Source organism: Brassica oleracea, chromosome C4, assembly GCF_000695525.1.
Source record: "Brassica oleracea var. oleracea cultivar TO1000 chromosome C4, BOL, whole genome shotgun sequence".
Lineage (NCBI taxonomy): Eukaryota > Viridiplantae > Streptophyta > Magnoliopsida > Brassicales > Brassicaceae > Brassica > Brassica oleracea.
Window position 1 is genome coordinate 23,920,506 of NC_027751.1, and position 5,931 is coordinate 23,926,436.

Consider the following 5,931-nt stretch of genomic DNA (forward strand, 5'->3'; position numbering starts at 1 on the left):
AAAAAAAAAGGGTATATACCGACGGACAACGGTCGTCGGAATATACCGACGGACATATATCCGTCGGAATTTACCGACAAACTCATTTCCGTCGGAATATACCGACGAACGTGGTTCGTCGGTATATTCCGACGACCGATGTCCGTCGGTAAATTCCGACGCCTACAGTTCGTCGGAATAAACCGAGGAACCACGTTCGTCGGAATTGTAGTTTTCCGATGAACTCTGGTCTCGTGTAGCCGCATCGTAATATCGTCGGAAGTTCGTCAGAATGACGTTTCTTGGTATTCGTCAGAAAGTCGTCGGAATTTCTGACGAAATTCCGACGAATTTTTTTTTTCCGACGAAACGATACCGACGGACGGGTTCGTCGGAAATTCGTCGGAATAGACCGATTCCGACGAATTACCGACGATTTCGGCCATCAGAATCCCCCTGTTTTCTTGTAGTGAGCTTACGCTAAGAAAGAATCCTTAATTAAGGATTTTTCGGCTTTGGTCCTAGATGAGCTGGCAACATCTGATTCGTGGGGTGAAGCGTTGCGTTTCGTATGGGAGAAGTGAAAGTTTCATTTACGCGGCTCAAGCTGAAAAAAAAACTTCTCCATCTCTAAAGGCGACGACAAAGGCGATTCGGCGATCCGCTTCGTTGAAGGTAAATCTGGCCGTTTAAACTCATTATTCTTTCTTATGGAGTTGATGCATGTTGATTTCATCCGTTTTTAGGGATTCGTTTCATGGCTTTGAATAGATTTCGGGTTTTAAATCGAATTGGGGATTTAATTCGAATTAGGGTTTTCGTCGGGGTTTGCCATTCTCATCTTTTCGATAAAGTTGTTGGTTATTTCGGCGCGATTAAGGGTCTGTGATTGAGCTGTAAATCAATTTAGGGTTTTCTAAATCGATTTAGGGTTTTCTAATTTGGGGCTTTTGATGATTCGATTATATTTTTTTGTTCTTGTAGGTTCTAAATGGAGGAAGAACTGCGAGATATGAAAGCACACAAAGCATACTACAACATGCTTCATTTCGTTTCACATGCCCAACAGGGAATTCCCAAGCTGTGCCCCTGTGGATCTATCACAAAGGAGTTCGTCGACGAAGAGGATACATATGACTACCTCCCTGGGAAAATATACTTTATCTGCAAAGACTACCAGGTTCGAAATGTTCTGTATCTTTATACTCCAAATTGATTTACTATTTGATTACGAATTTTATGTTTTGGCGGAATGACGGGCTGCATTTTAGGCAACCATGGGTTATGGGTGTGCATCAAGAGATTGAGAGGCTCAAACAACGGTTTCACGAGCAGGAGAAGCTCCTGCGCAAGTGCGAGGCGCTTAAAGTTAGTTTATAACTTAACGTTGATTGCTGTTTGTACAATCTTTCTAACATATTGTTTGTTTTCTCTGATGTCTCTTGAGGCCCAGGTTAAGATGCTTCTTGAGCGTGTGTGTGAACTTGAGAGAGTCCGCGGAGGTTAGTGTTTTGAACTCTTTAAATCAACAGTTAAAATATTTAGTAGGATCGTGTGTGTGTAACTTTGTAGTTTGAAAACAAACTAGGATTGTGCGTGTGTCTCCTTGTAGTTTGAAACCAAACTAGGATTGTGACTGGTTAACGTTGTAGTTTGAAAATAAGCTTAACTTCGTAGTTTAAATTCCCACCAAACCACATTAAATTGTGCCTTAACTAATTCTTTTAGACTAAAACATTCATTTAAAGGTCGTGAGCTGTTCTGATAGGACAGATTTTCACTAGGCTTCAATGCTGTTAATGGAGAATCCTTTATTTAATCCTCTATGTTTCTACTAGAGAAACACATAATTCTTCCTAAATGGCAAATAACAATGGATATGTTAACCTATTAGCGAGCCAAGGGTCAATTGACCTTGGCTCATCACAACCTTTTTTTTTTCCGGTCAAAGTAGTGATGAATCTAGTGTCAAAGAGAGGAGAAAGTGGTCACCGAAGGAGGATTTAATCCTCATAGGTGCGTGGCTCAACACCAGCAAAGACCCAATAGTGAGTAATGAACAAAAAGCCGGAGCCTTCTGGAAGAGAATTGTAGAGTACTACAACTCCAGTCCTCTTCTGGTTGGGACTATCCCACGAGAACTTGGGCAATGCAAGCAAAGATGGGCTAGGATCAATGATTTGGTATGTAAATTTGCTGGATGCTACGACATGGGACTGAGGGAGCAGAGAAGCGGGCAAAATGACAATGATGTGATGATGTCAGCCTTGGATATCTTCCACAACGACCAGAACCAGAAGTTCAACTTGGAACACACGTGGAGGGAGCTTAGGCATGATGTGAAGAGGTGCTCCACCTATCTTGAGAAGGAAAAGCGCAAACCAGTGGATCCTGTTGATGGCGGAGGGGCAGTGCCAGAGCCAGAAGAGAGACCAGTTGGGGTTAAGGCTGCGAAGGCTGCTAAAAAGAGGAAGAAAACAGGAAAAGAAGAAAAATTGGCAAAGCTTGAGAATTTGTTGGAGATCAAAAAACAAATCTCAAAGCAAAGTTTGCTAGAGAGTTTGCTTGCAAAGTCCGAGCCTCTCTCTGAGATGGAGTCAGCACTCAAAATGAAACTTATGTCTGAGTTGTTGTAGGGTTTGTTAGCTCTAACCTTAGTTTCAGATGTTTGCATTAGACTAGTTTCAAATGTTTGCATTAGACATATGTGTAGTTGTCATTTCACATTTACATACGTGATTATCCTCTGCTTACACACGTGATTTTCCTCTGTCTCAGGTGAAGTACACGACCATGTGCTTGTTGAAAACAAAAGCTAGTATCTCTTCTCTGTTCAGTCACAGGTGGTTTGTCTCTTTCTCCTGCTATTTAGATGTGAACCAAGTCACGGGTTATTTGTATCTTTCTGTTTGTATTTTCATGTGAACCAAGTCGTGTAGCATGTTGCCTTTATAAGTCTCTTTGTAGACTCGGATGTTTATGTGAACCAAGTCCGAGTGTGTTTCTTCTTCCTTGTACTGTCTCAAAAACGGATGTAAAATGATGTTTTAGTGTTTTCTGTTTCCTTTGCTCTTCTTTGCCTTCTATTACATATTTACAAACCAAAAGACTCAAACCTAAAAAAACTGCGGCACCAATACAATCTGCACAACGCTGATTCACAGTAAACCATTCGAGACGGGCTGCATTTCCACTCATCCATCGAGAAAAATATTAATCATGTAAGCCTTCAAATATTAATCCTGTAAGCCTTCAAATAATGGTCATTATTTTCTAGTACGTTTTTGAATTTAAGTTAAATATTTATCCTCTAAGCCTTGAACAAGAATTTTGATCACAATCTACTACGGTTTTGCATTATTTATAGTTCAAAAAAGTTATACCAAAAGAAAGTTTATAAAAAATATGTTTAATATAATGGGGGAAGTTCTAAAGTTCTAAAAAGTGTGCCTTGAAAAATCAGTTTTGAAGGAAGGTTAGCCAAATATGGCAGATGAACTCGACCGAAGACTCGATGCGGCTGTCAATGAGGCTTTTGATGAATATTTTGAAGATACATACAACAGCATCGTGGAGAATCGAACAAATAAACAGAAGAAACGTGCATATGTCGAACGAAACCGCGAAGCGGGCCACAACCGTCTTCGGACTGACTACATTAGTGAAAATCCGTCATTTCCAGAAATTTTACTCAGACGCCGATTCCGCATGAACAATCAAGTATTCATGCGTATTGTCGACACCCTCTCAGGAAATGTTCCATTCTTTCATCAAAGAAAAGATGTTGTCAGAAGGTTAGGTCTATCTACACTACAAAAGTGTACGGCAGCTATTCGTATGCTTGCTTATGGATGCCGCTGACGCCGTAGACGAGTATCTCCGACTTGGTGAAAGCACCGCACTTTCATGTTTGTCCAATTTCACAGATTCCGTTATTCAGTTATTTGGAGAAGAATATCAACGAAGACCCACTCCAGAGGATCTTCAACGTTTACTCGATATTGGAGAGATGCGCGGCTTTCCTGGGATGATTGGAAGCATCGACTGTATGCATTGGGAGTGGAAAAATTGCCCAACCGCTTGGAAAGGACAATACACACGTGGATCAGGAAAGCCGACACTTGTGTTGGAGGCTGTAGCGTCACAAGATCTTTGGATATGGCACGCTTATTTGGGTTCTCCAGGTACCTTAAACGATATTAACGTCCTTGATCGATCACCTGTTTTTGATGACATTTATCAAGGTCGAGCTCCAAGGGTAACGTACATGGTCAACGGACACCAGTATGATTTGGCGTACTACCTCACGGACGGTATATATCCAAAATAGTCAACATTTATCCAATCTATCACACTCCCTCAAGGTCCTAAAGCAGAGTTATTTGCTAAAGTTCAAGAAGCTACCCGAAAAGATGTGGAGCGTGCTTTTGGTGTATTGCAAGCTCGATTTGCGATAGTGAAAAACCCGGCTCTGTCATTGGACAAGGAAAAAATAGGGAAGATTATGAGAGCATGTATCATACTACACAATTAATATGATTGTCGAAAATGAACGGGGTGGATACACTCTGTACGATACATCTGAATTTGAAGAAGGAGACTCGACCAGAAGTTCACATGTAGATCATATTAACAACATGCCTTCCCATTTCGGTAATATGCTTGGCCTACGAAGTCAGGTTCGAGATAGGCGTACACACGAAAAATTGAAAAATGATTTAATAGAAAACATTTGGAACAAAATTGGTAATGATGAAGATGTATAATTATTGTATGTTTGTTTTTGTTATTGAATAAATAAAATTTTTAAATTTTAAGGTTTTACAAATTTAATATTTTTTTTTCCTTAAGGATTCCATATTGGGTAACACCATTGCACATCAATTTTAGAGAAAAGTCCTTAACTATTCAAAAAACTAAAAAAAATATATTATATAGTAAGGACTCCAATGGTAGGTAACACCATTGGAGTTGCTCTCAGAAACAACCAAGGATCTTGCCAAGGACAAGGTATATACGTTTATGATTTACCGTCTAAATTCAACAAAGATTTGTTGCAAGAATGCTCGGACATGGTTCTATGGGTCAATTTTTGTAGCTACTTCGAAACGATGGGCTTGGTGAATCGATTGAGAATACGCATCAGTATTCTGTTGAACCGATCTTTCATTCTCGTGTTCTGAAGCATCCATGTAGGGTGTATGACGAGAACCGAGCTAAGCTCTTCTTTTTTTTTTGTCACGAAAGCTTATATTAAACTAAAAATCAAACGGGTTCAAACGATTACAACCGGAGTTAATCTCAACGGCTAGACAATAAACGAAAAGTAGAGCGATAAGTGTGTTAAAGGGGCGAAGATACCCATAGAGATGCTTCACTTGAAACCCTGAAACTGATGTTCCAAAGAACATACTAAAGTCGGAGTATGAACCGACGACGGGGGACCCTAAACAGCGGGTTTGAAGACAGTTGGTGGACACCAACATTGGTGATGGAAGACTCTCCTTTTCTTTAGATAAGGTGTACGTAACTGATAAGAGCATTGGAGTATGATCTTGTCCGGGAATCTTGATGGAACTCTGTCGAAAACTGTTGGCCCGTAGGAACAGCTGAAAGACTCTAGAGCCATAGCTAAGAGCGATAGGAAAAGGCCTTGTCTGCCTAGATTTGGCTCTGATAATCATGAACAGAGGAGCAGAGACTGTTTGGGCTATGTGAACCCTGTATGCGATGAGACTTTCCGGAGAGACTTGGTGATCCTCAACAACCCCGGAAAGGTTAATGCTCGGTGAGAACGGAAGGACGGTTGAGGCTGACAATGTCTTCGATTCCATAGATATGTTTGACACTGAAGAGCAAACTATGGATGAAACAGGTATGGGCTGATTGTCGTTGGTGGCCAAAACGGTTAAGAACTCCGACATTGAATTCGGGTTCACCTTCACGGAAACT

The 5,931-nt window shown here is 40.7% G+C and overlaps 1 pseudogene; it reads left to right on the forward strand.

Moving 5' to 3' along the window:
* LOC106338437 overlaps positions 1-5,931 on the forward strand; it is a 15,089-nt pseudogene that overhangs the window by 7,990 nt on the left and 1,168 nt on the right.